Below are 25,510 nucleotides of genomic sequence, written 5' to 3' on the forward strand. Positions count from 1 at the left end.
ACGGAGTTACGGACGCCCATGCACTACTTTTGGAGAGGTCAGCGTGACAAACGTTTCGTTCGCGCGCCGGTGGATGAGCATGTCCGCGACATTTTTGCTTGTGTGCGGAGCCGGATTTTGGAGATATATTCCAAGCATATGGCTATCCCTATCGTATCTCATCCCAACTCGTCATAAACTAAACGGTCGCTATCCAATAGAAAATGGCTATCCAGTGAACCAAACGCACTCAGTGACAAGGACAATATGACTCCTAAGACCGGTTAATTTAGCGTAATTTTATCAATGTGTTCACTTGCCATTGCCCAACATCATTCTTTTCTAGTTGGAGCATCAGCCACGGGACAAAGCAGTACTGCCTGCGATCCAAATTAATTGACGCAACCTCTATATAAGTAGTATAATTGTCCCCTTGACAAAGCAGTTCATTTCCTTTGATTAATCGCAACAGGAGCCACAGAATCAGCTAAAAACAAAACAAAATCGTAACCAGCCAGCCATCAGCAGAGCATCCCATCCCATGGTTTCATAATGCGAGAACCAGCTCATCACACAACGAACACATGGCATGCAATCAGCACAGACGGGGACCAAAAGGCAACAATACAACTGCTAGCAGCTGGCCAGCCGCTCCATCTGTCTCTCCCAACGGCTGATAATTTAACCCTAACCAAACAATAGCCAGCGAAGCGGCCAACCAGACCAGGCAAGCATTGGCCGGCCGTCCAGAAGGATTACAGCTACATACCTTTGTTTCCAAGCCAAAGTCTCAAGTCTCTACATCTAACAAAGAAAATGTCTGAAGTCTCTAACTCCAAGTACTAGTACTATATATAGCCCCCCAAATGATCTCTCCTCCTTCATCCAAGATCACAAGCCTGACAACTTCTCTAGCTCTGTCCTAGCACCAGAGTCATCTTTGCTAGTTCATTGCTGCAGCATCCGTCGAGGAAGCAAATGGCGGTTACTCTGAAGCTCAGGATCCTCGCCGTGGCGGCGGCCGCCGCCGTCATGGTTGGCACGGTCTCCGCGGCCGATGGACCAGCTCCAGCACCGGCCTCTGGCGCGTCGGCTGCTGCCCCGGCTGTCGCCATGGCGTCTCTGACCGCGCTCGTCTTCGGCTACTTCTTCTGAGGCCATGTCCTTGTTCTCGCAGTTATTTGGGATTTTTATTTGGTTCGTCTCGTGTTCATACATGATGAGTACATATTGTAAATTTACATGTTCTTTTCTATTTCTATAATAGAAAAATTGTTGGGTACACACATTTGTTTATTTGATAAAGGATGCTTTTTATAATGTAAGATGAAAGGGATACAAACACAATATGTTTACCCTTAAAAAACAAACACAATACGTACACAAACCATCCTTTTCCTGTTCTCTCTTCTCTCTCTCACACCCCCACTACTGCTCACACCCGCCTCTGCATTATTAGTATACACAATCAATACCTATACACAAACAAATGGTCACATCAGCAAATATATAGCAAAGTTATATACGATAGAAGCTATGTGTAAACAAAAGAGAATAAGAAAATAAAAGAAAAGGAGCAACGATGAACCACGCCGAGTAGCTGCTAATCCAACGAAGATGATGGAAATGCACACAATCGAGATATGGACAGAATAACCACACCAACTGAAAGCCATCCACAACCCAAGCAAGCAGCCCAGCCGTCAAGAGCTATCTACGTCATCTACGTAGCCAAGAACATTCGTCGACACAACTGTGGCGTAGTTCATAGATCAATTGGGAGAGAGGACGGTACCGCCATGATTCCGCACTAGAAGCTGTTGGAGTATAATGTCTGGTCCTCTCTCATACTTGAGACTTTTAGATGAGTTGGTTGAAGCATGAATTCAATATAATATCCGAGCCAAGAGGTCTTGAGTTCAAGACTCTGCCAACGCATTATATTAAAAGAAAAGATTCCGCAGCCTACATCGATCCCACGTCTAAGAACTAAATAAGGCTAGACGTGAGGGGGAGTGTTGAAATATATTGCCTCCGCTTACAACCAAGAGTTTCAGGGTTCAAAACCCAGTGAACGCAATAAATAATTACCCCGCTTCCGATGCCCACGTCATAAACTCCAAAGGAGCATAGACGTGAGGGGGAGTGTTGGAGTATAATGTCCGGCCCTCTCCCACTGTTTGGGCTTTTATATGAGTTGGCCGGAGCATGCATTCAATAGAGACTCTCTGGCATAAATAAATCTAGACATCTAGTTCTAACCGATCGGTTCTTTGTTTTACTTTGTTGTATATGTTGGATTTATTCTTCCAATTCGCTCAATGTTAGTTCTTTGCTCCAGAGAGAGTAAATTGCAGAAAACCACCAGTGCGATTTAGCAAAGAACCTATGGGCCAGGCTGGGTCTATTTGAGCATATTGATTTCGCTGTTCAAATAGACAGATCGGGCTCGGCGATCCTGGAATTTCTATTGCTGGAGTCTGACCAACTCTGCTAATGATGCCAAGCTTGAAGAAAAAGAAGGTGATCGCGACCGGATGCTGGTACCTCTGGTGGCTGCGTCGACGACACTCATCATGATTCTGTTCCTCCTATTTTCAGGTGGCACATGTCTATTCTTGCCATAGTGAAAAACTATACAAATTCTGTGATGCAGAAAGGGACATTGATGGAGCAATAGGTGGAAGAGGGCGGAGCCAAGGTTCACAAAACTTAATGTTGATGCTTCATTCCATGCGGATGAGGGGGCAGGCTCTGTTGCAGGTGTGTTACGAGATGATAGAGGGAATTTCATTGCGGGGTTCTGTAAATTTATATCATTGGCAGCAGATATTGTGACTATTGAAGCAATGGCATTGCGAGATGGATTATTTCTGGCGAACTCCTTGAGTTTCAACAGAGTAGAAGCGGAGTCGGACTCTTTGAACGTCATTAATAGCTGTCGAGGACAAGATCAATGGTGGGAGCAGCTGCAGCGATCTTCGCCGAGTGCATAGACTTGTCAACATCAATAGGAAAGGTCATCTTCTCTCATTATTTTCGTGAAGCAAATTCAGTTGCTCATGAGCTAGCAAAGTTTAGTTTTTGTAATAAATGTGATGACAGTCGGACTAACGAACCTCCCGAGTTCTTAGTTAGCCAATTGGTGAACGATGTAACTATTGTTTGAGTTTAATAAAGCTAGCCATGATAGCCTCCCCCCGTTCAAAACCCAGTGAACGCAATAAATAATTGCCCCGCTTCCGATGCCCACGTCATATACTCCAAAGGAGCATAGACGTGAGAGGGAGTGTTGGAGTATAATGTCCGGCCCTCTCCCATTGTTTGGGTTTTTATATGAGTTGGCCGGAGCATGAATTCAATAGAGACTCTCAGGCATAAATAAATCTAGACATCTAGTTCTAACCGATCGATTCTTTGTTTTACTTTGTTGGATATGTTGGATTTATTCTTCCAATTCGCTCAATGTGAGTTCTTTGCTCCAGAGAGAGTAAATTACAGAAAACCACCACTTTGCAGGCTAGGTTAACAGAAAACATTATGCTACATTTTTTATACAGAAAACACCACATCTTGTGTAATTTTCGTGCAAAAATCACTAATCGGCGGATCTGGCTCTGTTGAGTGAGTTTATAACAGGTGAGTCTCTTTTATTTGCCTACGTGGCGTAACCAGCCGTCCCGACCGCTGTTAGAGCGGTAGACGGCGCTGTTCGAGTCAAATCCATTTTCCGTGGTCGCCGGCCTAAGCCGGGTGGGATGGATGTCGCGTGGTCGTCGACTTGAGCCCGCCGCCTCGCCCGTGCTCTTGAATGGGCTCTGGGAGACGACCGCCAGTGCCCGCGTGCAGTCGCGAAGAACGAGGCCAGCGACAGCCGGCTCTGCACCATCTCCAGCATGTCGTCTGGGAGCACCCTCGGGGATGACATCGATCCCTCCGCCACTACATCATCCTTAGGGCATCTCCAGCCGCGCCCCCAACAGGCCCCCCAGGCCATTTTTTCGGCACCGGCGCCGAAAAAACGGCCCAGTCGCGCCCACAGGACGCCGAAAATCGCCGGTTCGGACCTTTTTTCCGCCCGGCGGTCACAGGCCGAACCCGGCGCGTTGGGGAGCAGTTGGGGGCTCCGGCGCTAGGGAAAAGCACGCCTGGCCCACACCGACAGGGGAAAAGTCAAGGTTTTCTTCCCCCGACTCGCCTCACACCCCCCGCGCCCTCGGCCACCACTAGCTATATCCCGGCAACGGCCGCCGGCCTACTCCGCTAGATAGCCATTCCCCGCCGGAAAATAGCAGCGCTTCGCCGCGGCAGCCCCTCCCACAGCAGCTGGGCGTTTCCGGCCGCCGTTTCCGGCCGCGGAGGCGCGGAGCGGCGGGTACACGCCCACCGAGCCCAAGGTGTTCAGCGTTTTGCCTGACTCGGCGATGGATTCGGATGACGAGGAAGAGCTCGCCGTGCTGCTGGAGGAGGAAGCCGCAGCCGACGTCCAGGAAGAATAGCATCTCATGGTGCTCGTCGCCCTCGCCCAACTGCTGGCGAGCAATGAAAAGCCGCGGCGAGGTGGCTCGGCGCTGGGGCAGGTGAAAGCAAAGAACCGGCATCGTCTCGAAGGCTACTGCATGCTCTACTCCGACTACTTCGCCGATGCTCCACTTCATAGCGAGAAAACATTTCGGCGTCGTTATCGGATGAGCCGAAGCTCTTTCTCAGGATTGTGAATTCCATCCGGGAGTTCGACAACTACTTCAAGTGCAAGATGGATTGCACTGGTGTTCTTGGATTCACCTCCATCCAGAAGTGCACGACAGCGATGAGGATGCTTGCATATGGAGCTCCTAGTGATTCACTCGACGACTATGGGCGCATGGCCGAGTCCACCAGCATAGAGTGTTTCTACGAGTTCTGTCGGGCAGTGGTGGCAGTGTTTGGGCCACAATACTTGAGAACACCAAATGCGAAAGACACTGCTCGGATCCTAGCCCAGAATGCAACAAGAGGATTTCCTGGGATGCTTGGAAGCATCGACTGCATGCATTGGAAATGGAAGAATTGCCCATTTGGTTGGCAGGGGATGTACAAAGGCGCCAAAGGCGGTTGCAGTGTGGTGCTTGAGGCGGTAGCCACACAGGACCTCTGGATTTGGCACTCCTTCTTTGGTATGCCAAGAACTCGCAATGACATCAACGTGCTGCAGTGCTCTCCTGTTTTTGCCAAGCTCGTTGAGGGCCATTCTCCTCCGGTGAACTTCGAGATCAATGGGCACCAATACAACAAGGGGTACTACCTAGCAGATGGCATCTATCCGAGATGGTCGACATTTGTGAAGACGATCTCAAACCCTGCGGCAGGAGGCAAGAACGCCTGGTTTGCGAAAGTTCAGGAGGCTTGCAGGAAGGATGTCGAGCGGGCATTTGCTGTGCTCCAATCTCGATTGCTGTTGTTCGGTACCCCGCTCAGACCTGGTCCAAAGATCAAATGTGGGAGATTATGACTTGCTGTGTCATCTTGCACAACATGATCATCGAGAGCGAGCAAGATGACCCAGTGTTTGACACTGAACCATACTACAGGCAGGGTCCTCTAACCGAAGTTGATCACCATCTACCGACAACTTGGACTGCCTATCTCAGTATGCGTCAGGAGATCCGAGACCCACAGGTGCATCATCAACTGCAGAAAGATCTGATTGAGCACCTATGAAGGCTCAAGGGGGACGCCGTGTGATGAAATACGAGTTTTTATTTGTTGAACTATATAATTAGTATTGAACTATTTGTTGTTGTACTATTTTGTTGAAGTATTTGATTTTTCTGTGATGAAATATGTGATAAGAAATAATTGTGTTGATAATTGAACGTCGAGACACGGCGAAACCACGCCGAATGTGGGCCTACTCTCGCCCATATGGGCCCTTTATTCGCCGAAATTGAGCTGCAAAGTGGGCCAATTTCGGCGCCTGGGGGCGACGACTGGGCGCAAAACCGCCCCCAGCGCCGATTGTATCGCCGGCTCGCCTCCAGGGACAATTTTTATGCGTCCTGGAGGGGCCAACTGCTGAAGATGTCCTTAACCTCCAGCGCCTGACTGAGGTGCATGACGGCGGCCGTGGTGTGCTTCTTCCGCCGGCCCGCACCAAAGGGATGAGGATGGGTCCCCCAGGTCTGGCGCCGGGCAGTGCGGGGAGACCGAGGCCACTCGGATCTGACGCCATCCTCCACTTCACCGCACTCAGTGAGGCCGCGTCCCCGTCTACAAGCGCGCTCTCGAAGCAGTGGTGCGGGCTATCGTGCACCTCGAGTGCCATGAACCTGCATGCGTTCCCGAGCCTAGGTTTGAGTTCATGGTGAGGAACAGAGCACGAACCACATATCGTTTTTCCTTTTTTTTCCTTCCAATCTTCCAATGATAGGTGGACCCCACACGGCCACACATGATTATAATGTTCCTAGACGTTGCCGTTATAAGTGAGATGTTAAGCGGTGCCACATCAGCCTGACTGGCAGGCCCCAACTTTCATAAACATGCTCAATCGAGCCTAATCCGCCAATCAATGTTATTTGCAAAAAGATTACGCTAGATATGGTGTTTTCTGCAAAAGAATTGTAGTTTAGTATTTTTTGGTAACCTAGCCTTTAGAGCGGTGGTTTTCTACAATTTACTCCTTCAAAGGAAGACCAGGATGGAATTCAAACTAAATTTGGGACGATCGCCATATATATAGGAATATAAATTGTATGCAGCAACCAAGTAAATGCAAATATAACACAGATATAGTACTCTGAGTTCCTCAAATCAAATAAGTAATGTGTTCGCTGCGGCTGGTTGACACTCGATCCTGAATATTTTTTGTCATTTTGTTAGCCCCGAAATTTTCACTAGCTCAGCTCTCAATAGCTAAAATTTCATACTAATATTTTGCGTAAGTATTTTCTTGGCTGCCAGTTCCACTTGCTATACTTACGTGAAAAATTAGTCCTGCTCATACTAAAACTGTTTCTCACAATCTTACTAAGTGGTAAGTACACAGCTGAAAAAAAGAGCCCCCAACCCAGAAGATTTTGTACTAATGGTCATTTTGCAAGAACGGTGAGAGGATTTTGCAGTATGAAAATCCAAAACAAAAACGACCTAATTAACAAAGCGGAAACCTATACACGAGAATCTGGATCAAATACAAAGAAAGTATAAAAAATTATCAACACCGAGCGGCGTGCTGTTTTTGCAATAATGCAGAGAAGATTTTGCAACAATGGTCATTTTCACAATCTAGGGAAATTTTCGAGCAGGTAAAGAGTACGGTTATTTACTATACAGGAGCTCAAGTCTCTCTCGAGGATTTTCTAGCGGAGCCGGTTTCTACAGTCGCCCTACTAGCTAATTAAAGTGTGCCATGTGTTCATGTACACATACCAGATACGAAGTATTTCATTCATTTCTTTATCATAGAGAAACACTTGCAATATACAGTCTGATCAGAAGCAATGCGTTATTGATTAGAAACACTTGCTTGCATATTGTCCCATGTAGAAAATCATTATGTGCTGTAATTGCAATGATGTTACTTGTGTTCACTGAATGATATACAGGGGTGTATTAGGTTTGAGGCCAGCTCATCTGGTGGACCTGGGTTTTGGTCATTTTAACTTGTCGGATATCTGGTTCATCCTGTGTATTGTTCAACATAAGGTGTGTGCAATATTGCTGGTTTACTTGCAAGATTCTTACCGTGTTGAGTAACATTTTTGTGACAAGGACAGTATGGCTCCTAAGATTGGTAATTTGCGTCTGAACTTGGGCTCATTTGCATCCAATGAACAGTAAATTTTAAAAAAAGTAAAGAAATTTGAAAAATCCTAATTTTTTTGGCATCAAAGATCCTCAGGTGCGCAAGGAGTCTGCAAATTTTTGTGATGTTTGAACGTTCGAGGAGCTTTAGGAAAAAAAAGGGGTCCAAACAGTGTTCTTTTTTCAAAGTGTCTTTCACAGCCAAAATTTGTATTTTTTGCCACAACCTTGATGAATGTCTAAACACTGCATCTTGGATGCCAAAAAATTTCAGATTTGTTTTAAGTGTTTTGCTATTTTATTTGAATTTACTGTTTACATGATGCACCTGCACCGAATCGGCCGCACTCCTTAAGCTCCTAAGACTGGTTAATCTAGCGAAATTTTGTCAATGTCTTCACTTGCCATTGCCCACCACCATCCTTTTCTAATTGGAACATCAGCCACATGATAAAAGTAGTTAGTAGTATTATTGCCCCCTTGACAGAGTAGTTCATTTTCTTTGGTCAATCCAAACAGGAGCCACAAAGTCAGCTAAAAACAAAACAAAATAAATATTTTGTGAGTTGTAACCAGCCAGCCATCAGCAGAGCATCCCATCCCATGGTTTCATAATGCGTAAATGAGATCACCACACAACCGAACACATGGCATGCAATCAGCACAAACGGGGACCTAAAGGCCTCTTCCAACATCTGCTAATTTAGCCAGCGAAGCAGCCAAGCAGACCAGGCAAGCATTGGCCGGCCGTCCAGAAGGATTACAGCTAGAAACCTTTGTTTCCAAGCCAAAGTCTCAAGTCTCTACATCTAACAAAGAAAATGTCTGAAGTCTCTAACTCCAAGAACTACTCTCTCTATAAACTAATATAAGAGAGTTTGAATAGGGAGTACTATATATAACCACCCAAATGATCTCTCCTTCTTCATTCAAGATCACAAGCCTGACAACATCTCCACCTCTCTCCCAGCACCAGAGTCATCTTTGCTAGTTCATTGCAGCAACATCCGTCGACGAAGCAAATGGCAGTTACTCTGAAGCTAAGGATCCTTGCTGTGGCGACAGCCGCCGCCGTCATGGTCGGCACGGTCTCTGCTGCCGATGGACCAGCTCCCGCGCCTGCCTCTGGCGCGTCGGCTGCCGCCCCGGCTGTCGCCATGGCATCCCTGACCGCGCTTGTTTTCGGCTACTTCTTCTGAGGCCATGTACTCGTGCGCGCAATTATTTGGGATTTTTCTTTGGTTCCTCTCGTGTTCATACATGATATAGGTACATATCTATCCCTCCTTAATTTTTTTTAATAATAAAGTACGGATTGACTCGTTGGGTTCACCGTCACAATACGCTTTCTTTTCATGAATTTACGCTTTCAGTTTTTTTCTGTAACACATCTATATTTATTTACCATATCCAAAGTGGAACTAATCTATCTGTATATATCCCGGCTGCGTTGTTGTTTTCCCCCGCCGATCCGGGAGCCCCTTGCCACCCCGCCGCCTTCGCGCTCGGCCTCGCCACCGGCTGCCGCGCCGCCGGACCTCCACGCCTCGCACCCCTCTCCCTGCTCTCCCTCTTCTCCGTTTCCTTCCCCTCTGTTTCTCTCTCTCACACAAGGACTGCCTCTCACTTCTTCTACAGGAGCAGCCATGGCCAACGACTAACGCCGCCTCGCCCGGATCAGGCCGGAATCGACCTCCTGCAGCCGGATCCGCGCCATCCCGACCTCGCCGGCCTTCCTTCCCGTCTTCATCGCGATCCATCACCGGGCTCGAAGACAATCCCATTATGTAGCAGCAACCGCTGCCGCCGCCAGCAGCAGCAGCAGCAACAAGCGCGGCCGAGATCGGCGGAGACGGGGGAGCATGCACGCTTTCCCCGACTCACCCCATCTGCGCGCACGTTCGCCATCGCAGGCGCCGGCGGCTACCGCGCCTCGGAGGTGCCGGACACATGGCAGCCCATGCTGAAGGCGGACGTCTACTCCCTGGGAGTGCTCCTACTGGAGCTCCTTACCTGCAAGTCCCCGACACACGCATTCATGCAGGACGATGTCGGCGGCGCGCTCGACCTGCCGTACGTCGTTGGTATAGTCGGTGGTGCGCGAGGAGTGGATGGCTGAGGTGTTTGACGTGGAGCTCGTGCGGCTGGGCGCCATCACCGATGAGGAGATGGCTGTGCTGCTGCAGGCACCCGTAGAGCTATGGGCATAGAGGCAGCAACTCGAAACTCCATGGTTTGCACACAGCAGCACAACGCCACGGTCTGCATGCGGCATGACCAACTCCACTCAGATTAAAATTATGTAGCTGTATACGATCCTCCCTTTTGTTCAGGTTTCCATGATTTTTTCAGTTGAATTCAGTTGCAGATTCATTCAACTCATCTCCATTGCCACACACAGAAAGGCTCTGATTTTTATTTTTCTCTGCAAATTGTAACCATTTTTCATATCACACTAAGCAGGCACCACTTGTCAATTTTAATAGAGTCTGTACATTGGGTCGTTGAGTATGACAGCTGAGCGGCCTCTGCTGATATGAAAATTCTTTCAGAATCTGGTAAGAAATTTTCATAGGACGTATATTCAGCTCCTGAGAAGTACTTAAACATCAAAGGTTTGCATACTTTATATGTAAATATCTTACTCAGAAAAGTAGATCATGGAAGAGTCATCTGTACAGTCATTTTGAAGATTATGTTACCCAAATTATAACTCACATTAGAAAAAAAACTGAACATTTGCAGCTTTCTTCCTGAGATTGCAAAAGAAAATTAAGACAACATGCATGCTGGTGTCCTGCAATTAGTAAGTCATATCTAGAAAACCCAAAGTAAAACTGATATATGTCAAATGACCCATATTTAGGGTGGTTTTACCAGAGAGAGTATCGTGTATGGTTCACACAGACTCCAGATGTGGCACCTCTTGGAAAATTCCATTGTATGAATGAGGATCCTACATTTCCTTTGATCCGAACCTTTGGTACACAATTTTAAAGGTTTCATCATAATAAAAACTGACAGTCTTTATACAGTAATCTGAACATTTTGTGGGTTGCCGGACAACTTTGTTCTCCAGTATAGGTGGCGTATGTTTGTGCAAAATGATCATGTAAGGAAATCTGGTAACTTTATTCTTTTGTGAAGGTTGATTTACTTGATGGAGAAAACTTACATTTCCTCTAAACAAGTGAACATGACATGTGTGATGTTCAGAAAAAGGAACTTTCGTGTGTTGGCTGGCAGCCCTAATGAACTTTAGACATGTATCCGAGGTTTTGTTGGCTGTAAACCAGTTCGGTCAACAATTTGAGTTTTAGCTTTCTACCAAAAAATAGAAATTAACTACCGGTACCTTCAGATTTAGAATATTCCTCTGCTTTGGGACGGATGGTGGTTATTTGTAGTGATTGGGATAAACTCTGCACATCGACTACACGTGAATTTACCAATCTGATTAAATGAGTGGAGGTTGACAAAGTGCACATGTATAAACCTTTCGTCCATCACCTTAGTGACATGTAATAATTTTGTAAAGGTTACAATGATGCACCATTTAGAAGTAGCAGTTATTAAACTCTCAAAGAATATGCTGCAAAGTGGAAGGCACTGATCGAATTCCTCAGGACATTCATCCCTCTCCACCCACAACGCTCTCATCGTCTGCTAAATGGACCAAAATGATGTTTGGAATTGCTTGCTGCTGCAATTGTTATTCTAGGTTGGTTTGTTTGCTGCTACTATTACTTAAGATTATTGATATTGCTAATTTTTCTGGTTCAGAAACATAAATTTACTCGGAGTAATACCGGCCCCATGTCATGAGCTCATGCGCAATTCTCAAATGATCCATCTTTTTTCTCATGAGCGTCCATTGTCCCACGACACAGTTTCTCATGATCAATGTTTTCTCCCGTTGCAACGCACGGGCATTTGTGCTAGTTGTTGTTAAATTATGAGCCAAACTATACCGTATTGGACTAGACATAGTACATACGGAGTGGGCCTTTGCGTTGGTACCGACGCGTACGAGTACAACTCGTTTACTTGTCCTCCAAAGACTCTTATGTATTGCCCTCTTATATACCCCATGTAGTTGCACCTCAGACGGTCTGTCGTCTTGTGCTTGTAATACTCCTCCTCATAGTGATTGCGCCTTCATGCGTCCGTGGTTTTCTCCCGCAAGGGTTTTCACGTAAAAATCCGTGTGCTCTCGTGTCTCGTTTATCTCGTTATTATCTAACAAAGTGGTAGACAGAGCTAAGTTTTGAGACGAGTTAGGGTTGGCGTTCTGTGCCCGCCGCCACATCCTGCGATCCGCCGAGTCCGAGGCGAGTTGATTTCCGCTGCAGTTTTAGGGGTTGTTTGGTTCTAGGCCTAGGAGTGCCACATTTTGCCATACATTTTTTGTCACACTTGTATAAGGTTAGTTCTTCCAAATGAGAGCCACAAATTGGCAAGCCTAAAAGAATCTTGCCACACTTTTTAAGTATATGTCATGTGGGGCCTTAGTGTGACAAAAAGTATATTACCTAAGGTAAAGCTTGAACCAAACACCCACCTAAGTTGGTCAAAATTGCCTAACCTTAGTTGTGGCAACATGTAGCAACCATAGTCACAAACCAATCCGCCGAGACCGACAGACGGTGGGCGCGTCCATCTGCTGCGTTTGTCTACAGCTGCCGTACGCGATCTGTGGCATCCACGAGATCCAACACGCGCATCAACCCGAGGCTTCAGGAGCAAGCGATCTGACCAGCCGCCACGTTCTCACGTGAAGACCAAGGGCTGACAGTACTAGTGTTCTAGCACATCAACTAGTACTCCATCAAATCAAGCTACAGTGCACTTTGGCCCTGGTTGCTACATCCATCCGAAGCTACCAGGTGTTATTTATCCTACTATCCGTTTGATCTGCATATTAAATTCTATCAAGAATTTTTCTTCCGGCTTGTATTACTTTGTGTACACAGATTTATCTGCTTATGGCTTCCATGAAGTACAATTTTTCGCTGCTGGATCGTGACACAAGGTTTACCCTATGGCAAGTCAAGATGCGGGCGTTGTTGGCACATGCCGACTATGATGTAGCACTGGATAGTTTTGGGAAGAACCGAATTGAGGACTGGATAGCTGAGGAGAAAAGAATTGATTGTAAGGCTTTGTCACAAATTCAACTCCATTTGCATAATAATATTTTGCAGGAAGTTTTGAGCGAGAAAACTGCCGCCGCTCTATGGTTAAAGCTGGAAGGGATTTGCATGACTAAAGATCTCACCAGCAAGATGCATCTGAAGCAAAAATTATTCCTGCACAGGTTACCCGAGGGCGGTAATGTTTTGAATCATATTTCGGAATTTAAAGAGATCATATCTGATCTAGCTGCAATGGAGGTTAAGTATGAAGAGGAAGATACTGCTTTAATGTTACTTTGTTCAATGCCAAGTTCTTATACCAATTTTAGAGACACCATATTATATAGTCGTGATACTCTCACACTTAATGAAGTTTATGAAGCTTTGAACTCTAAGGAGAAGATGAAATTAATGGTGCCTCATGATGGTTCAAGTTCATCCCAAGCAGAGGGATTATCTGTTCGTGGCAGGACAAAGGAGAAGAACTCACATAATGGAAACAGAGGCAAAAGTAAGAACGGCTACAGGGGCCGGTCGCAATCCAGAGACAAGAAGTATTGCAGGTATTGCAAGAGAGACGGGCATGACATCTCTGAGTGTTTCAAGTTGCAGAACAAGGAAAAGAGGAAAGGTAACAAACAAGGTGAAAATTCTGCTAACGTTGCTCGTGATGATAGTTCCATGATGCTCTTGTCGTTATTGCTGGATGTGCTGAGACCACTGATGAGTGGGTACTTGACACTGCATGCACTTTTCATATGTGTCCACATAGAGATTGGTTTAATACTTTTGATTCCACAACTGCTGCTAGTTCCGTTTTGGGTTTTGATAATTCACCATGCAAGATTGAAGGCATAGGTTCTATTCGAATCAAGATGTTTGATGGCATAATCAGAACTTTGGCAGATGTTCTGTATATTCCGAAGATGAAGAGAAATCTTATTTCTATGAGTGCCCTTGATGCAAAGGGGTACAAGTATTCAGGTGAAGATAGTGTTTTGAAAGTCATCAAAGGTTCCCTTATTGTGATGAAAGGTGATTTAAGTTCGACCAATGGTCTTTATTACCTACGAGGTTCTACCGCTTCAGGTAACGCTACTCCAGTTATTTCAAAGAATTCTGATTGTGATGCTGCTAACCTTTGGCATATGCGACTTGGACATATGAGTGAACTTGGTTTAGCAGAGTTAAATAAGAGAGGTCTTCTTGATGGATATGAACCTGGTAAATTGAAATTTTGTGAGCATTGTATCTTCGGCAAACACAAGAGGGTGAAGTTCAACACTTCGACTCATACAACCGAAGGTATTCTTGATTATGTGCATTCTGATTTATGGGGACCATCTCGCAGAAAGTCACTATGTGGTGCTAGTTACATGCTGACTATAATTGATGATTATTCGAGAAAAGTTTGGCCTTATTTCTTGAAGCATAAATATGAAGCATTCTCAGCATTTAAGGAGTGGAAGATTATGATTGAAAGACAAACTGAAAAGAAGGAAAGGATACTTCGCACTGATAATGGTATGGAATTCTGTTCTAAGCAATTTAAGAATTATTGCAAGTCTGAAGGCATTGTCAGACACTACACCGTTCCTTATACTCCTCAACAAAACGGTGTTGCTGAGCGTATGAACAGGACCATTATTTCCAGAGCCCGTTGCATGTTGTCCAATGCAGGTTTGTGCTGTCTACTACACACCCTTCTTCTTGTAGACGTTGTTGGGCCTCCAAGTGCAGAGGTTTGTAGGACAGTAGCAAATTTCCCTCAAGTGGATGACCTAAAGTTTATCAATCCGTAGGAGGCGTAGGATGAAGATGGTCTCTCTCAAGCAACCCTGCAACCAAATAACAAAGAGTCTCTTGTGTCCCCAACACACCCAATACAATGGTAAATTGTATAGGTGCACTAGTTCGGCGAAGAGATGGTGATACAAGTGGTATATGGATAGTACATAAAGGTATTTGTAATCTGAAATTATAAAAACAGCAAGGTAGCAAGTGATAAAAGTGAGCGTAAACGGTATTGCAATGTGTGGAAATAAGGCCTAGGGTTCATACTTTCACTAGTGTAAGTTCCCTCAACAATAATAACATAATTGGATCACATAACTATCCCTCAACATGCAACAAAGAGTCACTCCAAAGTCACTAATAGCGGAGAACGAACGAAGAGATTATGGTAGGGTACGAAACCACCTCAAAGTTATTCTTTCCAATTAATCCGTTGGGCTATTCCTATAAGTGTCACAAACAACCCTAGAGTTCGTACTAGAATAACACCTTAAGACACAAATCAACCAAAACCCTAATGTCACCTAGATACTCCAATGTCACCTCAAGTATCCGTGGGCATGATTATACGATATGCATCACACAATCTCAGATTCATCTATTCAACCAACACATAGGACCTCAAAGAGTGCCCCAAAGTTTCTACCAGAGAATCACGACGAAAACGTGTGCCAACCCCTATGCATAGGTTCATGGGCGGAACCCGCAAGTTGATCACCAAAACATACATCAAGTGAATCACGTGGTATCCCATTGTCACCACAGATACGCACGGCAAGACATACATCAAGTGTTCTCAAATCTTTAAAGACTCAATTCAATAAGATTACTTCAAAGGGGAAACTCAATTCATTACAAGAGAGTAGAGGGGGGGGGGGAGAAAACATCATAAGATCCAACTATAATAGCAAAGCTCACGATACATCAAGATCGTATCACCTCAAGAACACAAGAGAGAGAGAGAGATCAAACACATAGCTACTGGTACATACCCTCAGCCCCGAGGGATAACTACTCCCTCCTCGTCATGGAGAGCACCGGGATGATGAAGATGGCCACCGGAGAAGGATTGCCCCCTCCGGCAGGGTGCCGGAACGGGTCTAGATTGGTTTTTGGTGGCTACGGAGGCTTCTGGCGGCGGAACTCCCGATCTATTGTGCTCTCGGATGTTTTTAGGGTATATGGAGATATATAGGCGGAAGAAGTACGTCAGGGGGGCCACGAGGGGCTCACGAGGGTGGAGGGCGCGCCCAGGGGGTGTGTGTTGGGGAACGTAGCAGAATTTTAAAATTTTCTACGCATCACCAAGATCAATCTATGGAGTCATCTAGTAACGAGGGAGAGGGGAGTGCATCTACATACCCTTGTAGATCGCGAGCGGAAGCGTTCAAGAGAACGGGGTTGATGGAGTCGTACTCGTCGTGATCCAAATCACCGATGACCTAGCGCCGAATGGACGGCACCTCCACGTTCAACACATGTACGGTTGGGAAGACGTCTCCTCCTTCTTGATCCATCAAGGGGAAGTAGAGGTTGATGGAGATCTAGCAGCACGACGGCGTGGTGGTGGAAGTAGGGGTGATCTCGGCAGGGCTTCGCCAAGCTCCAACGAGAGAGAGAGGTGTTACGTGGGGAGAGGGAGGCGCCAGAGACTTGGTGCAGCTGCCCTCCCTCCCCCCACTATATATAGGGCGCCTAGGGAGGGGGGCGCCGGCCCTAGGAGATGGGATCTCCAAGGGGGGGCCAAGGGGGGGAACTTGCCCCCCAAGCCAAGTGGGGCGCCCCCACCCCTAGGGTTTCCAACCCTAGGCGCAGGGGGAGGCCCATGGGGGGCGCACCAGTCCCACCAGGGGCTGGTTCCCCTCCCACTTCAGCCCATGGGGCCCTCCGGGATAGGTGGCCCCACCCGGTGGACCCCCGGGACCCTTCCCGTGGTCTTGGTACAATACCGATTACCCCCGAAACTTTCTCGATGGCCGAAACTGGACTTCCTATATATAAATCTTCACCTCCGGACCATTCCGGAACTCCTCGTGACATTGGGGATCTCATCCGGGACTCTGAACAACTTTCGGGTTACCGCATACTAATATCTCTACAACCCTAGCGCCACCGAACCTTAAGTGTGTAGACCCTACGGGTTCGGGAGACACGTAGACATGACCGAGACGACTCTCCGGTCAATAACCAACAGTGGGATCTGGATACCCATGTTGGCTCCCACATGTTCCATGATGATCTCATCGGATGAACCACGATGTCGAGGATTCAATCAATCCCGTATACAATTCCCTTTGTCAATCGGTACGTTACTTGCCCGAGATTCGATCGTCGGTATCCCAATACCTCGTTCAATCTTGTTACCGGCAAGTCACTTTACTCGTACTGTAATGCATGATCCCATGACCAAACACTTGGTCACATTGAGCTCATTATGATGATGCATTACCGAGTGGGCCCAAAGATACCTCTCCGTCATACGGAGTGACAAATTCCAGTCTCGATCCGTGTCAACCCAACAGATACTTTCAGGGATACCTGTAGTATACCTTTATAGTCACCCAGTTACGTTGTGACGTTTGGTACACCCAAAGCACTCCTACGGCATCCGGGAGTTACACGATCTCATGGTCTAAGGAAATGATACTTGACATTGGAAAAGCTCTAGCAAACGAACTACACGATCTTGTGCTATGCTTAGTATTGGGTCTTGTCCCTCACATCATTCTCCTAATGATGTGATCCCGTTATCAATGACATCCAATGTCCATAGTCAGGAAACCGTGACTATCTATTGATCAACGAGCTAGTTAACTAGAGGCTTACTAGGGACATGTTATGGTCTATGTATTCACACATGTATTATGATTTCCGGATAACACAATTATAGCATGAACAATAGACAATTATCATGAACAAGGAAATATAATAATAATCATTTTATTATTGCCTCTAGGGCATATTTCCAACAGTCTCCCACTTGAACTAGAGTCAATAATCTAGTTACATTGTGATGAATCAAACACCCATAGAGTTTTGGTGTTGATCATGTTTTGCTCGAGGAAGAGGTTTAGTCAACGGATCTGCGACATTCAGGTCCGTATGCACTTTGCAAATATCTATGTCTCCATTTTGAACATTTTCGCGAATGGAGTTGAAGCGACGCTTGATATGCCTGGTCTTCCTGTGAAACCTGGGCTCCTTGGCAAGGGCAATAGCTCCAGTGTTGTCACAGAAGAGAGTCATCGGACCCGACGCATTGGGAATAACTTCTAGGTCGGTAATGAACTCCTTCACCCAGATTGCTTCTTGTGCTACCTCCGAGGCTGCCATGTACTCCGCTTCACATGTAGATCCCGCCACGACGCTTTGCTTGCAACTGCACCAGCTGATTGCCCCACCATTCAAAATATACATGTATCCGGTTTGTGACTTAGAGTCATCCAGATCTGTGTCGAAGCTAGCATCGACGTAACCCTTTACGACGAGCTCTTCGTCACCTCCATACACAAGAAACATATCCTTAGTCCTTTTCAAGTACTTCAGGATATTCTTGACCGCTGTCCAGTGTTCCATGCCGGGATTACTTTGGTACCTTCCTACCAAACTTACGGCAAGGTTTACATCAGGTCTGGTATACATCATGACATACATGATAGACCCTATGGCCGAGGCATAGGGGACGACACTCATCTTTTCTCTATCTTCTGCCGTGGTCGGGCATTGAGCTGTGCTCAATCTCACACCTTGCAATACAGGCAAGAACCCCTTCTTGGACTGATCCATATTGAACTTCTTCAATATCTTGTCAAGGTATGTACTTTGTGAAAGACCAATGAGGCGTCTCGATCTATCTCTATAGATCTTGATGCCTAATATATAAGCAACTTCTCCAAGGTCCTTCATTGAAAAACACTTGTTCAAGTAGGACTTTATGCTTTCCAAGAATTCTATATCATTTCCCATCAATAGTATGTCATCCACATACAATATGAGAAATGCTACGGAGATCCCACTCACTTTCTTGTAAATGCAGGCTTCTCCGTAAGTCTGCGTAAACCCAAACGCTTTGATCATCTCATCAAAGCGAATGTTCCAACTCCGAGATGCTTGCACCAGCCCATAGATTGAGCGTTGGAGCTTGCGCACCTTGTCAGCGTTCTTAGGATCGACAAAACCTTCTGGCTGCATCATATACAATTCTTCCTTAAGGAAACCATTAAGGAATGCCGTTTTGACATTCATTTGCCATATCTCATAATCATAGAATGCGGCAATTGCTAACATGATTCGGACGGACTTCAGCTTCGCTACGGGTGAGAAAGTCTCATCGTAGTCAACCCCTTGAACTTGTCGATAACCCTTAGCGACAAGTCGAGCTTTATAGATGGTCACATTACCATCCGCGTCTGTCTTCTTCTTAAAGATCCATTTATTTTCTATGGCTCGCCGATCAACGGGCAAGTCAGTCAAAGTCCATACTTCGTTTTCATACATGGATCCTATCTCGGATTTCATGGCTTCCGGCCATTTGTCGGAATCTGGGCCCGCCATCGCTTCTTCATAGTTCGAAGGTTCACCATTGTCCAACAACATGATTTCCAAGACAGGGTTGCCGTACCACTCTGGTGCGGAACACGTCCTTGTGGACCTTCGAAGTTCAGTAGCAACTTGATCTGAAGTTTCATGATCATCATCATTAACTTCCTTCCTAGTCGGTGCAGACACCTCAGGAACAATTTCTTGAGCTGCGCCACTCTCCGGTTCAAGAGGCAATAGTTCATCAAGTTCTACTTTCCTCCCACTTACTTCTTTCGAGAGAAACTCTTTCTCTAGAAAGGATCCATTCTTGGCAACAAAGGTCTTGCCTTCGGATCTAAGATAGAAGGTATAACCAATAGTTTCTTTAGGGTATCCTATGAAGACGCATTTTTTCTGATTTGGATTCGAGCTTTTCAGGTTGAAGTTTCTTGACATAAGCATCGCATCCCCAAACTTTCAGAAACGACAGCTTATGTTGCTTGCCAAACCACAATTCATACGGTGTCGTTCAACGGATTTCGACGGAGCCCTATTTAAAGTGAATGCGGCAGTCTCTATAGCATAACCCCAAAATGGTAGCGGTAGATCGGTAAGAGACATCATAGATCGTATCATATCCAATAGGGTGCGATTACGACGTTCGGACACACCATTATGCTGTGGTGTTCCAGGCGGCGTGAGTTGTGAAACTATTCCACATTTCCTTAAGTGCGTGCCAAATTCGTGACTCAAATATTCTCCCCCACGATCTGATTGTAAGAACTTGATTTTTCTTTCACGTTGATTCTCAACCTCACTCTGAAATTCCTTGAGCTTTTCAAAGGTCTCAGACTTGTGTTTCATTAAGTATACATACCCATATCTACTTAAGTCATCAGTGAGGGTGAGGACATAACGATAGCCACCGCGAGCCTCAATGCTCATTGGACCGCACATATCAGTATGTATGATTTCCAATAAGTTGGTTGCTCGCTCCATTGTTCCGGAGAACGGAGTCTTGGTCATTTTACCCATGAGGCATGGTTCGCACGTGTCAAATGATTCATAATCAAGAGACTCCAAAAGTCCATCTGCATGGAGTTTCTTCATGCGTTTGACACCAATGTGACCAAGGCGGCAGTGCCACAAGTATGTGGGACTATCATTATCAACCTTACATCTTTTGGCATTCACACTATGAATGTGTGTAACATCATGTTCGTGATTAAATAAGAATAAACCATTGACCAGCGGGGCATGACCATAAAACATGTCTCTCATATAAATAAATAACAACCATTATTCTCAGATTTAAATGAGTAGCCATCTCGCATTAAACGAGATCCAGATACAATGTTCATGCTCAAAGCTGGTACTAAATAACAATTATTGAGGTTTAAAACTAATCCCGTAGGTAAATGCAGAGGTAGCGTTCTGACGGCGATCACATCGACCTTGGAACCATTCCCGACGCGCATCGTCACCTCGTCCTTCGCCAGTCTCGTTTATTCCGCAGTTCCTGTTTTGAGTTACAAATATGAGAAACTGCACCGGTATCAAATACCCAGGAGCTACTACGAGCGCTGGTAAGGTATACATCAATAACATGTATATCACATATACCTTTGGTATTGCCGGCCTTCTTTTCCGCTAAGTACTTGGGGCAATTCCGCTTCCAGTGACCATTTCCCTTGCAATAAAAGCACTCAGTCTCAGGCTTGGGTCCATTCTTTGACTTCTTCCCGGCAGCTTGCTTACCGGACGCGGCAACTCCCTTGTCGTCCTTCTTGAAGTTCTTTTTACCCTTGCCTTTCTTGAACTTAGTGGTTTTATTCACCATCAACACTTGATGTTCCTTTTTGATTTCCACCTCCGCTGATTTCAGCATTGAATATACCTCGGGAATGGTCTTTTCCATCCCCTGCATATTGAAGTTCATCACAAAGCTCTTGTAGCTAGGTGGGAGCGACTGAAGGATTCTGTCAACGACCGCATCATCCGGGAGATTAACTCCTAGTTGAGACAAGCGATTATGCAGCCCAGACATTTTGAGTATGTGCTCGCTGACAGAACTATTCTCCTCCATCTTACAACTATAGAACTTGTCGGAGACTTCATATCTCTCGACTCGGGCGTGAGCTTGGAAAACCATTTTCAACTCTTGGAACATCTCATATGCCCCGTGTTGCTCAAAATGCTTTTGGAGCCCCGGTTCTAAGCTGTAAAGCATGCCGCACTGAACCAGGGAGTAATCATCACTACGTGTCTGCCAAGCGTTCATAACGTCTTGTTCTGCAGGGAAAACAGGTGCTTCACCTAGTGGTGCATCAAGGACATATGCTTTCCTGGCAGCTATGAGGATAATCCTCAGGTTACGGACCCAGTCCGTGTAGTTGCTGCCATCGTCTTTCAGCTTGGTTTTCTCTAGGAACGCGTTGAAGTTGAGAGCAACATTAGCGTGGACCATTTGATCTACAAGACACATTGCAAAGATTTTAGACTAAGTTCATGATAATTAAGTTCATCTAATCAAATTATTTAATGAACTCCCACTCAGACAGACATCCCTCCAGTCATCTAAGTGATACATGATCTGATTCAACTAGGCCGTGTCCGATCATCACGTGAGACGGACTAGTCATCATCGGTGAACATCTTCATGTTGATCGTATCTTCTATATGACTCATGTTCGACCTTTCGGTCTTCCGTGTTCCGAGGCCATGTCTGTACATGCTAGGCTCGTCAAGTCAACCTAAGTGTATTGCGTGTGTAAATCTGGCTTACACCCGTTGTATGCGAACGTTAGAACCTATCACACCCGATCATCACGTGGTGCTTCGGAACAACGGACCTTAGCAACAGTGCACAGTTAGGGGGAGCACTTTCTTAAATTATTGTGAGGGATCATCTTATTTACTACCATCGTTCTAAGCAAATAAGAAGCAAAAACATGATAAACATCACATGCAATCAAATAGTGACATGATATGGCCAATATCATTTGCTCCTTTTGATCTCCATCTTCGGGGCGCCATGATCATCATCGTCACCGGCATGACACCATGATCTCCATCATCGTGTCTTCATGAAGTTGTCTCGTCATCTATTACTTCTACTACTATGGCTAATGGTTTAGCAATAAAGTAAAGTAATTACATGACGTTTATGTTGACACGCAGGTCATAAATAAATTAAGACAACTCCTATGGCTCCTGCCGGTTGTCATACTCATCGACATGCAAGTAGTGATTCCTATTACAAGAACATGATCAATCTCATACATCACATATATCATTCATCACATCCTTTTGGCCATATCACATCACATGCACATGCTGCAAAAACAAGTTAGACGTCCTCTAATTGTTGTTGCAAGTTTTTACGTGGCTGCTATAGGTTTCTAGCAAGAATGTTTCTTACCTACGCCAAAACCACAATGTGATATGCCAATTTCTATTTACCCTTCATAAGGACCCTTTTCATCGAATCCGATCCGACTAAAGTGGGAGAGACAGACACCCGCCAGCCACCTTATGCAACTAGTGCATGTCAGTCGGTGGAACCAGTCTCATGTAAGCGTACGTGTAAGGTCGGTCCGGGCCGCTTCATCCCACGATGCTGACGAATCAAGATAAGACTAGTAACGGCAAGTAAATTGACAAAATCAACGCCCACAACAACTAGTGTTCTACTCGTGCATAGAAACTATGCATAGACCTAGCTCATGATGCCACTGTTGGGGAACGTAGCAGAATTTTAAAATTTTCTACGCATCACCAAGATAAATCTATGGAGTCATCTAGCAACGAGGGAGAGGGGAGTGCATCTACATACCCTTGTAGATCGCGAGCGGAAGCGTTCAAGAGAACGGGGTTGCTGGAGTTGTACTCGTCGTGATCCAAATCGCCGATGACCTAGCGCCGAACGGACGGCACCTCCGCGTTCAACACACGTACGGTTGGGAAGAAGTCTCCTCCTTCTTGATCCAGCAAGGGGAAGGAGAGTTTGATGGAGATCCAGCAGCACGACAGTGTGGTGGTGGAAGCAGCGGTGATCTCGGCAGGGCTTCGCCAAGCTCGAACGAGAGAGAGAGAGAGGTGTTACGTGGGGAGAGGGAGGCGCCAGAGACTTGGTGCGGCTGCCCTCCTTCCCCCACTATATATAGGGCCCCTAGGGGGGCGCCGGCCCTAGGAGATGGGATCTCCAAGGGGGGGCGGCGGCCAAGGGGGGGAACTTGCCCTCCAAGCCAAGTGGGGTGCCCCCACCCCTAGGGTTTCCAACCCTAGGCGCAGGGGGAGGCCCATGGGGGGCGCACCAGCCCACCAGGGGCTGGTTCCCCTCCCACTTCAGCCCATGGGGCCCTCCGGGATAGGTGGCCCCACCGGGTGGACCCCCGGGACCCTTCCCGTGGTCCTGGTACAATACCGATTACCCCCGAAACTTACCCGATGGCCGAAACTGGACTTCCTATATATAAATCTTCACCTCCGGACCATTCCGGAACTCCTCGTGATGTCCGGGATCTCATCCGGGACTCCGAACAACTTTCAGGTTACCGCATACTAATATATCTACAACCTAGCGCCACCGAACCTTAAGTGTGTAGACCCTACGAGTTCGGGAGACACGTAGACATGACCGAGACGACTCTCCGGTCAATAACCAACAGCGGGATCAGGATACCCATGTTGGCTCCCACATGTTCCACGATGATCTCATCAGATGAACCACGATGTCGAGGATTCAATCAATCCCGTATACAATTCCCTTTGTCAATCGGTACGTTACTTGCCCGAGATTCGATCGTCGGTATCCCAATACCTCGTTCAATCTTGTTACCGGCAAGTCACTTTACTCGTACCGTAATGCATGATTCCGTGACCAAACACTTGGTCATATTGAGCTCATTATGATGATGCATTACCAAGTGGGCCCAGAGATACCTCTCCGTCATACGGAGTGACAAATTCCAGTCTCGATCCGTGTCAACCCAACAGATACTTTCGGGGATACCTATAGTATACCTTTATTAGTCACCCAGTTACGTTGTGACGTTTGGTACACCCAAAGCACTCCTACGGCATCCGGGAGTTACATGATCTCATGGTCTAAGGAAATGATACTTGACACTAGAAAAGCTCTAGCAAACGAACTACACGATCTTGTGTTATGCTTAGTATTGGGTCTTGTCCATCACATCATTCTCCTAATGATGTGATCCCGTTATCAATGACATCCAATGTCCATAGTCAGGAAACCATGACTATCTATTGATCAACGAGCTAGTTAACTAGAGGCTTACTAGGGACATGTTATGGTCTATGTATTCACGCATGTATTATGATTTCCGAATAACACAATTATAGCATGAACAATAGACAATTATCATGAACAAGGAAATATAATAATAATCATTTTATTATTGCCTCTAGGGCATATTTCCAACAGGGTGGGCGTGCCCCCTGCCTCGTGACCTCCTCGTAGATCCCCCGATGTGCACTCCAAGTCTTCTGGGCTTCTTTCCTTCCAAAAATGAGTTCCGTGAAGTTTCAGGTCAATTGGACTCCGTTTGATTTTCCTTTTCTTCGAAACCCTAAAACAGGGTAAAAAACAGAAACTGGCACTGGGCTCTGGTTTAATAGGTTAGTCCCAAAAATGATATAAAAGGGTATAATAAAGCCCATAAACATTCAAAACAGTAGATAATATAGCATGGATCAATCAAAAATTATAGATACGTTGGAGACGTATCAGCATCCCCAAGCTTAATTCCTGCTCGTCCTCGAGTAGGTAAATGATAAAACAGAATTTTTGATGCGGAGTGCTACTTGGCATAATTTTAATGTGATTCTTCTTAATTGTGGTATGAATATTCAGATCCTAAAGATTCAAGACAAAAGTTCATATTGACATAAAAATGATAATACTTCAAGCATACTAACTAAGCAATTATGTCTTCTCAAAATAACATGGCCAAAGAAAGTTCATCCCTACAAAATCATATAGTTTAGTCATGTTTTATTTTCGTCACACAAGAATGCTCTCATCATGCACAACCCCGATGACAAGCCAAGCAATTGTTTCATACTTTAGTAATCTCAAACCTATAAACTTTCACTCAATACATGAGCGCGAGCCATGGATATAGCACTATGGGTGGACTAGAATATAATGATGGGGGTTATGTGGAGAAGACAAAAAAGGGGAAAGTCTCACATCAACGAGGCTAATCAATGGGCTATGGAGATGCCCACCGATTGATGTTAATGTAAGGAGTAGGAATTGCCATGCAACG

General features: G+C 45.9%; 1 long non-coding RNA gene across 1 annotated transcript; it reads left to right on the plus strand.

Annotated features, from left to right (window-relative positions):
- Positions 1-8,515: 8,515 nt before the first annotated feature.
- Positions 8,516-10,247, plus strand: LOC125536888 (uncharacterized). The gene is made up of 2 exons (XR_007295296.2): positions 8,516-9,033; positions 9,243-10,247. It is a non-coding gene; the product is annotated as an uncharacterized LOC125536888 (long non-coding RNA).
- Positions 10,248-25,510: the final 15,263 nt, after the last annotated feature.

The sequence above is a fragment of the Triticum urartu genome, chromosome 1A, assembly GCF_056163025.1.
Source record: "Triticum urartu cultivar PI428250 chromosome 1A, HENAU_Tu73, whole genome shotgun sequence".
Classification (NCBI taxonomy): domain Eukaryota; kingdom Viridiplantae; phylum Streptophyta; class Magnoliopsida; order Poales; family Poaceae; genus Triticum; species Triticum urartu.